The sequence below is a fragment of the Antechinus flavipes genome, chromosome 3 (genome assembly GCF_016432865.1).
Source record: "Antechinus flavipes isolate AdamAnt ecotype Samford, QLD, Australia chromosome 3, AdamAnt_v2, whole genome shotgun sequence".
In the NCBI taxonomy this organism is placed as follows: Eukaryota; Metazoa; Chordata; class Mammalia; order Dasyuromorphia; family Dasyuridae; genus Antechinus; species Antechinus flavipes.
The window spans coordinates 563,076,296-563,088,615 of record NC_067400.1 but is presented as its reverse complement, the minus strand read 5'-3'; positions in this window follow the sequence as shown (position 1 = coordinate 563,088,615).

The window sequence follows — 12,320 nt, the reverse complement described above, 5'->3', positions numbered from 1 at the left end:
AAAACTGACTGACTCCAAACCTAACACACTTTCTATTACCACACCTTTGGAGAGTACCACTGGAGTACAACCTTTCAGGAAGCTAAGAATTCTAAAGGGATGAGAAGTGAGGACATTCCAGGGATGGGAGAAAGGCTGTACAAAAGTCAGGGGAACCTGGATTTAGAACTTAGAGAACATCTAATACAACAACCTCATTTTACATATTAGGAAACTGAGGCCCAAAGAAGGGAAGGTCAAGTGGGTAGGAAGTGTCAAAATTGGGAGTTATTTTGTAATGTTGAGTTTAGGGAAGAGTTTGCAGGAATGGAGTTGAATTTAGAACAGAGAAAGTAGACCCACTTTGTAGGAAGAAGTAGTAGACTAGAAGGCAGGAGACCTAGGATCTGGTCCTAGAGATGCCATTAGAAAACTCTATGTCCTTAGGAAAGTTATTTAACTTTTGTAAGTCTGCAGGTTTTCTCTCATGTCAGCATCTTAGGTACTGACTGGTCCAAGGGAGGTAAATCTTGTCCTTTGAGTCCCTAGAAAGATGGATGTACTTTTCAAGTTTGTGTTCAACAAGAAAGATCACAAGCTGATCCCAATTGAATCAATCAATCAGTATGCATTTATTAAATATTAATTATGTGCTCAGATAGGTAAAAAAAAACCCTCTACCCTCAAGGAGCCTATACTTTATGGGAGAAAACAACATGGGCAATATATACATCTAAATATGTACTACAAACATGACTATATATAATACAAAGTGATTTTAGGGGAAGTCAATAGACATTGATCAGGAAAGGCTTCAAGTAGCAAATGTAACTGAAATAAAAACTTTCCTTTTGTATCCTATAATAATTGGTGCTTAATAAATACTTGTTGATTGACTTAAAATCACAAAGTTGGTGATTGGATATGAGGCTGAGCTCTGATTAGTTCTCAGAGTAACTATGTAATATTATACATAATAATATAGATATATGACTAAAGAGGCAATATTCTTTTTCCTCTTCCTCCTCTGAGCTATAGAGGGAAGTGGAGGAGAAGATGGCAGAGGGGTGAGATAGCTCAAGGTGAGCACACTTTTGTTGCTTTTGTTCAGTAGTTTCAGTCATTTCTAACTCTTCATGACCCCATTTGGGTAGTGTGTGTGTGTGGGGGGGGGAGGGGGGCAAAGTTATAAGTCTGCTATTTCCTTCTCTAGCCCATTTCATAGATGAGAAAACCATGCAATATTAAGTGAAACACATTGGCTAGCCCTATGTTCATAAAGCTCCAAGTTAAGGAAGGTCTACATTATTTACACAGCTGTTAGGACCTTGTCATCAGCAACGAGGGAAGCTGTTAGGAAAGATACAATATCTCCACAAGAGGAATAAAAGAAAGAAAAAGGATTTAAGAAGTACTTACTGTATACCATGCACTTTCACTAAGCATTGACCTAGAGAAACAAATATTACTACATTCCTCCTTCCCTTCAGTGAGAAAAGCAATGAAAACAGCAACAGAATACTTGAAGGATTTGTGATTTCATGCCTATGGGCACTACCTTCACCCATACATGTTTCACATATGTGGATCCCAGCTCACTTTCATCTACTAGAAACTAGAGTAATAGGGAGCTACTGAAACTTGCTGACCTTTGTGAGTTGCTGTAGCTGAAAAAATTAACATCCTGTGCCCTAATAGGTGCCTCTCCAGACTTAGTGAGGCTGGATCTCAGAAAATAGCCACAAAACTCATCACTGAGTTTTCCTTCAAGTCTTTCCCATTTGGTGAGAAATTACTATATCTTAATGGTCTTTCCTATGTGATCCACTGAGGCCATCCCTCTTTCAGGACAGCCTGCCCCACTGTAGTTGCTGCTGCTCGTATTCTTCCCTTGGTGGGTGCTAGTCCACTCTAGACAGTCCTGGACCCCTGACTGTGCTTTAACTTGGCCATATTTTTGCTCTGCCAGTATGTGCACCTTTCATATCTTGCAGAGGGAATGGGAGGGACACATGCAAGCATTTATTAAACACTTATTATGTGCCAGGTACTTGCAAATATTTGCCTTACAAATATTATCTCAGCAATCAAATGAGCACCCACCATTGCTTCTGGAATCACCTGTCCTATGATTTCATTCTTCAAGCCTGACTTTTCAGACAAAACTTGCTTTCTTGGACATAAGTCCTCTGTATGTGTTTGCTCCTCTCCCACTAAAAGATTCATTGAGAAGAATCATTTCTATTCTTTTGTTCTTATATCCCAATTACTTAACCCAGTGCCTAATCCACAGTATTTGATAAATGCTTTATCCTTCCTCCCTCCTTCCCTGTCATTCTCCCTCCTTCCCACCTTCTCACCTTCTTACTCTTCCTTCCTTCCTTCCTTCCTTCCTTCCTTCCTTCCTTCCTTCCTTCCTTCCTTCCTTCCTTCCTTCCTTCCTTCCTTCCTTCCTTCCTTCCTTCCTTCCTTCTTTCCTTCCTTCCTTCCATAATCCTTAATCCTTTTCTTCCTTAATCCATAGTTACCTTAATGGCAGAGATGCCAAGGCAAGATTTTAGTGAAAGAATAACAATTATTATCAGTAGAAACCCTTTTATTTCTATGGCACTGGGAAGCTTGCAAAGCCTTCTCATTATAATAATCCCTCAACTCTAAAATGAAGGGGTAGGAGTGGATATCCTCTAACACCCCTTCCAGCTCTGCTCTAAATCTCTGATCTCAATTATGGAGAGACAGTGTGGTCCAGTATACAGATAACTAGTGCTAGTCTGGGAGTTAGGAAGACTCCAGGCTGACACATTCAGAATGTGTGACTTGAGGCAAATCTCGGACCTTTTCAAAGGCCCCAGGCAACTCTATAAGGCTCCAATGGAGGGCACCTGCTCATCTGCACCATTGGAGGGAGTTTCCTCATCAGTAATTTCCCACACTTGAAAAAAAGACTAACTCCTCTGCTCGCTCAATCCCCCCAAAGATCCTATGAAGTCAGGAATGTATGTGCTATTTTATTATTTGTAATAGTTGCCATTTGTAGCTGTGTCTAAGGGTGCTCCTGGGATGTGTACAATCCAGGCTTACAGGATGGAAAACAATGAGCTCCTGAAGACACAGTGGGAGTCCAATGTGAGATAGCCAATGGTATTGACCCCCTAGGATTACAATTTTTTTCAAAGATAATGTGTCTCCTGCCAAGGCCTCCTTCAGACTCTTTGTCAGTTGCTTTCTCAGAGGGACCTTTCAATGCCAACCTTTGTGTTGGAGTTTTAAAGAATATGGAATCCGGAACAATGGATTTTTTCTAGCAAAATGTTTAAAAATTCTGTGACTTCCTGGATAGGATAGAGGGGATTCAGCAAGAAGGAGATGGTAGTAAAGGCAAGCTGATTATCTGAAATAAAAAAAACGCTTCCCTAAACACACAAGGCCAACTGTTCATTCTTCCCTTTCCACCTTCATTTCCCCTTTCATGTTTCACCCCTATTGAGAAGCCTCTCTATCACAGGCTGGCTTGGTTGATAGATTGAAACTGCCCTGACTAGCTCCAAGTTGCTCTAGCACTGAATGCAGATGTGGGTTTGTAAGACTAGGGGGGAATTATTAGCTTGGTATGTTTGGGGCAGCAGAGTGGTACAGTGAATGGAGTACTTGCCAAGAGAACATGAGTTCAAACACAGCCTCAGAAACTTATTAGCTGGGTAACCCTAGGCAAGTCACTTTATCCTGTTTGCCTAAATTTCCTCATTTGTAAAATGAGCTGGAGAAGGAAATAGGAAACCATTCTCGCATCTTTGCCAAGAAAATCCCAAATGGGGTCATGAAGAGTTGGATACAACTAATTGGCTAGACAATAACAAAATTATGGAAAGAGAGATAGACTTGATAGCAAGTGACCTGTGTGTGAATCTTGGCTGTCTCTGTTTCTCTTTCTGTATCTCTATCTCTCTCTGTCTCTGTCTCTGTATCTGTATCTCTATGTTTCTATGTTTCTCTGTCTCTCTCCATCTCTCTGTCTCTCTCCATCTCTCTGTCTCTCTCTCTTTCTGTCTCTCTCTGTCTCTGTCTGTCTCTGTCTCTGTCTCTGTCTCTCTCTCTTTCTCTCTCTCCCCCTCTCCCTGTGTGCCTGTGAGTCTTTTTCACAGACTTATTGGAGGTAAAGGGAATATTTAGAGATCAAATTCTCTCATTATATGGATATGGAATTTTTGGCCAGAGAAATAAACTGACTTCCAACCTTCTTACAGCAGAGTTGATACTCAAATCCAGGTCTCCTAATCCCAAATTGAATGCTTTGTAATTAAAAAAATTATTATAGCTTTTTATCTATAAGATATATGCATGGGTAATTTTTCAGCATGGACCCTTGCAAAACCTTCTGTCCCAACTTTTCCCGTCCTTCCCCTCCCCTCTTCCCCCAAATGGCAGGTAGACCAATACATGTGTTTTTTAAATTTTTATATATTATAGCTTTTTATTTGCAAGATCTATGCATGGGTAATTTTTCAGCATTGATAGTTGCAAATCCTTTTGTTCCAACTTTTTCTCTTCTTCCCCCCACCCCTTCCTCCAGATGGTTGACCAATACATGTTAAATATGGTAAAGTATAAGTTAAATACAATATATGTATACATAGCTATACAGTTATTTTGCTGTACAAAAAGAATCAGACTTTGAAATAGTGTACAATTAACCTGTGAAGGAAATAAAAAATGCAGGCAGATAAAAATAGAGGGATTGGGAATTCTATGTAGTGGTTCATAGTCATCTCCCAGAGTTCTTTCTCTGGATGTAGCTGGTTCAATTCACTACTGCTCTATTGGAACTGATTTGGTTCATCTCATTGTTGAAGAAGGCCGCGTCCATTAGAATTGATCATCGTATAGTATTGTTGTTGAAGTATATGATGATCTCCTGGTCCTGTTCATTTCACTCAGCATCAGTTCATGTAAGTCTCTTCAGGCCTTTCTGAAATCATCCAGAACAATAACATTCCATAACTTATTCAGCCATTCTTCAATTAATGGGCATCCACTCAGTTTCCAGTTTCTGGCCACTTCAAAGAGACCTGCCACAAACATTCTTGCACATACAAGACCAGTACGTGTTAAATATGTTTTAAATATTGTTAAACACAATATATGTATACATATCCATACAGTTATTTTGCTGCACAAGAAAATTTAGACTTAGAATTAAGGCAAAAATAACCTGAGAAGGAAATAAAAAATGCAAACAGACAAAAAAAGAAGCAGTGGAAATGCTATGTTATGATTCACACTCATCTCCCAGAGTTCTTTTGCTGGGTGTAGCTGGTTGTTTTCATTATTGAACAAATAGAATTGATTTGGTTCATCTCATTGCTGGAGATGGCCATATCCATCAGAATTGATCATTGTATAGTATTGTTGTTGAAGTATATAATGATCTCCTGGTTCTGCTCATTTCACTCAGCATCAGTTCATGTAAGTTTCTCCAGGCCTTTCTGAAATCACCCTGCTGATAATTTCGTTTGAATGCTATTTCTATTAACCCCAGTTACCAGCTGCAATGTGGACACAATAACAAGACATCAAAATCTTCAAGAATTTAAACATCTGTTACACAGGAGAAAATTGACTCCTATTCTGTTGAGCCCAAATGGGGACAGTGAGTAGATGGAAGTTACCAGGAAGCAAATTTTGGCTAGATATAAGTATTTAAGGGGGCAGGTAGGTGGTACAATAAATAGAGCAGTAGGCTTGGAATTAGGAAAAATTCGTCTTCCTGAGTTCAGATCTGGTCCCAGATATTTACTATTTGTGTGACTTCAGGAAAGACACTTTACCCTGTTTACCTCAGTTTCTTCATCTGTCAAAGGAGAAGAAAATGGCAAACCACTCCAGTATCTTTGCCAAGAAAATTCCAAATGAGTTCACAAAGAGCTGGACATGACTGAAATGATCTACCAACAATAGCAGCAATAGCAATGTATCTAAGGATACTTAGAGCTTTCTCAGAGTGAAATGTGTTGCCTTATGAGGAGGTGAGTTCCCTGTCTTTAGATGTATTCAAGCAGATGCCTGATCAATCTGGGCTAGGGGTCTGATTAAGGGGATTCCTCTTCAGGCTGGAAAAGCCTTTTCTTTCTAGATCTGAGATTGTGATTCTGAATCCTTAGACTAGTGATGTCACAGAGTTGCTATAAAGAAAAATGCTTTGAAACCCATAAAGATAGATGGAAATAGAAGTGATGATTATTGGCTTCCATCATGTACATGGTAAAACACCAGTCAGCTTTAAGGTCATAAACCTCAAAGATAAGGACTATCTGTTTCTTCCAATAGCTGCTGGGCACTTAATCATAGAATTGGACAGACTCATAGAAATATAGTCAGCATTTACGGAACACTTTAAGGTCTGCAAAGTGCTTTACAAAGATTAACCCATTTGATCCTCACAACAACCCTGGCAGGTGGCTATTATTACCCCTATTTTATAGATGAGGGAACTGAGTCTGAGAGGCATTAAATGTTTTGTCCAGGATCAACCAGCTAATCCTATAAGACAAGATTTGAACTCACATCTTTCTGACCTCAAGTTTAATGCTCTCCCTACTGAGCCACCTTGCTGAGGTAGCCTGTTCTATTTCCCTCCTTTTAAGGATAAATAATTTACAAAAGGGAAATTGATTCCACAAGGACACATAGGTAGGACCAAGATTTGATAGGAGCTCCTTTGTTTCCCAAACTATATCTGTTCCTCTGCCTTGTCCTTGCACTTCACCCTCTCAGACTTAACCCTCCTCCACCATTTCTAATCCTGGTTGAGTTTGTCACCTTCTCTGCTTGTCACTCTGGTTTCTGCTTAGGCAATACAAATGTATTTTAAACCAAGTTGGAAAGCTCAATGAGAAGCAGTATGTCCAACCAACCCCAAGATCCAGGATAAATTATATTCTAAGTGATCTATACCAGCATTCTCCTATTGGTATGGCAAATTGAGAGCTAACCTATTCTCTTGTATTCTACATTGTGCTATTTAACTGGAAATAACCAAGTCAAGTGGAAGAATATTATGAGTCAAACCTGTGGGTGTTTCTGACCTTTCTTTACTGTGTCTTATTGTTATTAAGATCAAGCTAGAATGCCTGAAGTTTGGCAGAGAAGTTCTGTCAGCTCCCCCTCTTCCTTTTCCCTATCCATGCTCTAAAGATGGCCAGGAGGTTGATCCCCAGTGATGGGAAGGTCCATCTCAGCGATCTGCTGTCCCAGCTTCAGTGATCTTCCTTCCTTCCCCTGGCCCCACCACCACCAACCCCTGCAGGGCAGAAAGAACCTTGACATTCCCTCTCTCCCACTTTGGGAAGATTTTTGATCCTCATTACAGCGGGTACTAGTGAGCACATGTGGTCAAAGTTAGAACATGGCTCTATATCTATTATCATTAATAATGGAAGGAAAACATATCCTAGAGTCTGGAGGACCTGAATTCAAATCCTGCCTCTGACACATGGGACTCTGGTCAAGTCAGTACCCTAGAAACTCTCTAAGACAGGGCAGATGATAATCTCAGGTAGAGGGAGTTCATCACTGGGAGATCTTTACACCACAGGCCTGGTAAAAATTACGCAGTAGTAAGTCCCACCTAGGACCATAGGTTTGGGGCAGAAAGAGACTTTAGAGGTGATTATACCCAATATCCCTATTTTCCAGATGAGGAAATTGAGAGAGGGAGGGGGGGATTAAGTGACTTGGCCAAAGTCAATCAATTAACACACATTTATTAAGTGATTACTATGTGTCAGGTACTGTGTTAGATTCTGGGAATACAAAGATAAAATGAAATACTTCCTGCCCTCAAGGGAAGGACATTTTATTTCTAGATCATGCAGATATTGAGCCAGTATGCCAAGTTTGGGATTTATGGAGTCCTTGTATCATGATAACCTTGGGAAGTAAGTCATACAAGGTCATCAAATGGGAGAACTGAGAGTGATATGGTCTCAGAGCTATGATATATTAGAATCAGAATTTGAACTCAAGTCCCTCCCTACTCCACTTTTTATGTTGTTATAATACTCTTTTCTTTTTTTCTTCTCTTCTTTTGATAATAGCTTTTGCTTTAAAAATACATACAAAGATAGTTTTCAACATTCACCCTTGCAAAACCTTGTGTTATAATTTTTCCCTTTCCCCAACCTTCTCCCTTAGACAGCAAGTAATACAGTATAGCTTAAATTTGTGCAATTCTTCTAAACATATTTCCACATTTATCATGCTGCACAAGAAAAATCAGATCAAAAGGGGGAAAATGAGAAAGAAAAAAAGAAGCAAACATCAACAAAAAAGATGAAAATACTATGCTATGATCCACATTTAGTCCTCTCCCTGGATTCAAATGGCTCTCACCATCATATTGGAACTGGCCTGAATCATCTCACTGTTGAAAAGAGGTACTCTTTTTTAAAATATTGCCTGTATACAATTGAGTCCTCCATAAGAGATGTTCAATAAATCTTTTCTCAAGGGGAGGTCACTAATATCAGAAAGACCAAATCAGTACACATTTGACTATCTCATGAAATCCTGAACCTTTCACTTCCTATCTGTATGCCATTTGAGCTTAACTCTCTAGTTCTCTGTACATGGAGGACTACAAGGTCTCTGAAGTCTCTCCTAGCTCTAAATCTATCTAGTCTCATCCAAGTTTTTTTTTTATTAACTTGCTGTGTTTTCTCACCTGTAAAACTAGGGGGTAAAATTAAATTACCTCTAAGGTCCCTCCCAGTCTCAAATCTATGATCTCCTACTGTTATTCTTGTCTAATTTTTGTCATTAATTGCTGTGTGGCCTTGAGCAAATTCCTCAACCCTATAATCTCACCTACAAAACTTGGAGATTGAACTGGGGGGGGTGTTTCTAAGATCCTTCCCAGCTTTAATGTCTTATTTCTCTGTTACTGGCAAAGACTGGATTGGAATAAGAGTGAGCGTGAGAGCAGAGAATACATTTGGGATTTGAAATGAGTAGACAGTTTGGAGGAACCCGAAAGGTCACAGGTTTTTGCATTTGGCTGGCTACCGCAGTGTCTATTAATCGTTCTTTAAGTGAGACTCATCAGTGAAGAATGACTGAAGCTGCCACCTTGTTCATCCCTAAGCCAGAGCTGGGGAGCTGCTGGGTTAATAACACCTTATTTAGCAGAAAATTCCAGACCACTGGAGCATGTTTCAGAAGAAGTTTGATTGGAGAGAAGATTGATGCTGATCTTGCAAAGCAGAGTGAGCCCCCACTGGCAGCAGCAACAGAATGGTAGCTTATAGCTGCTTTTGGGGATCCTTAGCTCATCTGCCTTCATGTGACCTGGAAAGTCCTGCTGGAGCTGGAGCAAGGGGACATGGCAGCTGGCAATGGGCAGGTGCTTTGGAGGTCTGAGCTGATGTGGATAATGCTATATTAGAGATTCAGGACTAAACTGCATCACTTAAGCCAGTACAGAGATCTAGAATGTCAGCTGGAACCGTCCTTAGGCTCCACTATTTTAGTGATGAGAAAACTGAGGTTCAGAGAAGGGAAGGACCCATTAGAGGTGAGGTGAGGAGAGGGGAATGAATGAAGAGCAGGGTCTCCAGGTTCCTAATTCAGGGCATTTTCCTCTGCATGGAACTGAAAGGAATTTTGAACTAAAGTAAATTCAAAGAATCTTTTTTGAGTACTTGCTGTGTGCAAGGTCCTAACTATAGTCTAATAGTGGAAAGAATGTGCATTTTGGAATCAGAATATTGAATTTGAATGCTTGCTTTGCTATTTCTGATGTATGGCAAGTGATTTCCCTGTTCTGGGCTTCAATTTATTCTTTTTCCAAAAATAAAAAGGGTTAGAGTAGATGATCTAAGTCTCTAACTTTGAATCTTATGGTGCTATTTGTGGGGCTATTTGTGGTGCAAAGCATCTTTTTTTTCCCTTTGGGTCTCAATTTCCTCATTTGTCCAATGTGGGGGAGCAGGGGGGGATGGGGTTGAAATAAGATCTCTTCTATCTCAGTCCTATAAGAAGCAAGATGATATAATGACTAGATAGGAAAAGCTGATTTAATCTCCTGCCTCAGACATTTATTAGCTGTGTGACTCTGGTCAAGTCTTTTCTATCTCTCCCAGCCTTAGTTTCCTAATAATAACACCTATCTCAAAGGATTTGGGGGAAGTTCAGATGTGTTAACATATGTAAAGGGTTATTTGAATGCTTGAATAGTAATTTTAATTATTGTTATAGACCCAGAACCATAAAAATCTGTGGAATCTAGGCAAGTGCCCTGGTTAATTTTCTAAGCCTGTAAATTGCAAAGAAGGTGCTGACTGCATTAGTAGAAATTTTCCTTAGTTGCAAAAGAATCTATAATATTTGAAAAGAGCCCAGAAGACTTAGTCTTTTATTATTTTGTCTCTTTGTTCTCAGCGTTCTCATCTGTAAAATGGGTGCTAATAATACCCATAGTACTGATCTCATAGGATTCCCATGAGAAAACATAATTCCTGGAGAGTTTGGAGGGGAAATTATTTATTTTTTGTTTGGGGAATCAAGGAAGGCTCTCTGAAAGTGGAGATACCTGCGGTACCTACCTAGAAAAGGGATTGAATGGAATGAAGGGCAAAGGGAAGATGCTTTAGGTGGAATGGATACTGTGTGCAAAGGCAAAGATTGGAAAGACAAACAAAAGAGTCAGTATAGAGAGGAGATTAGTCTAAGACTGCTGAAGCCCTATATTCTAATAAGACAATGTGCTACAATGGAAAGATCTAGCAGCTTTGGGTTCAAGTACTACCTCTATCCTTTACTCTCTCTGTGATCATGGGCAAGTTATCTGACCTTCTCCACTCCATTTGTAAAGTGAGAATATTGACTAGGTGACCTCAGGTTCCATTCTATATCGTTCTTAGGTTCTTCTAGTCACTGGCTAGGAGAGCATCTGGTAAAATAAATGACACTACATAAAGACACAATTTTGTTCTTCAGAAAGAGAGGTATTTAATGGGGATTATGAAGCACAAAGATTGTAAGGGGGAAATTCCTAGCTCAGTTCAGAAATACAAATCTATCCAAAGCAACTCCAGTGTAATGAAAATAGAACTCTTAACAATAATTCTAAAAATCTGAGACACACAATTATTTCTGAAAGGAAGATAGAAATGGATTATCAATTAGTTGTTTAGGCCCTAATGGGACTTGCGTGGTTGAGTGGGAGTGGGGAGTACCACTTAAGATGGGTAGAAGAGTGCTCTCTGATCAACCAGGAAGCGAGAGAGGTCAGAGCCAAATTATCTTCTCTCTTCTTCCACTGGAAGGGAAAAGACTAAGATCAAGGGAAGAATTTCAGAAAGTTTCCATCATGATGCTTTGTCTCTGTTCTAACCAGGTTATATGCTTCTTTAAAAAAAAAATTTAAGCTTTTTATTTTTCAAAACATATGCGTGGACAATTCTTCAATATTAGCCCTTGCAAAACCCTGTGTTCCAAATTTTCCCCCTTCCCCTACATTTTCCTCTAGATGGCAAGTAGTCCAATACATGTTAAATATGGTAGAAATATATGTTAAATCCAATATATACATACATATTTATACAATTATCGCAGGTCACATGCTTCCTGATTTTTTTTTTTTTTTTTTTTTTTTTTGCCAATCAACCACATTCATTCATACAAAGACTGTATGAAGCACTGGGGCTACAAAGACAAAAATGAAATTGTCCCTGCCCTCAGGGGGCTTACATTTTTTTTTATCAGTTCTTGCCTGTGATATTGCAGTGACTAGTTTGACCCAGCCTCTAGGCTGCTTCCTCTCCAATCTATGCCAGAACAGATGCCAAGGTAAAATACCTAAAACACAAGTCATACCAAATATCAAAAAAACAAACAAACAAACAAAAATACTTTAAGCACCTATTCTGTACCAGGCACTGTACTAAGCAATGGGGATGCAAAAAAGACAAAGACAGTCCTGATCCCAAGATGCTTGCAATCTAAGGGGAGATACAATAAGTGAACAAAGATATACGAAGTAAGCTATATAGAAGATAAATAGGAGATCATTTATAGTGGGAAGGCACTGGAATTAAGAAGGGTAGGGAAAGACTTCTTGTAGAAAGTGGGCTTTTAGCTGGGACTTAAAGAAAGCCAGGGAAGTCAGGAGTAGGAGTAGAAGAGGGAAAGGATTCCAGGCATGGGGAAAGTCAGAGCTTATGATTGGAGCAAAGTATCTGGATTATCTTGTTGGTGAAACAGCCAGGAGACCAGCCTCTAGTGGGTTTCCATTAGTTTTAGGATCAAAGATTATTTCCTCTGCCATTTGAAGCCTCTACAACTTG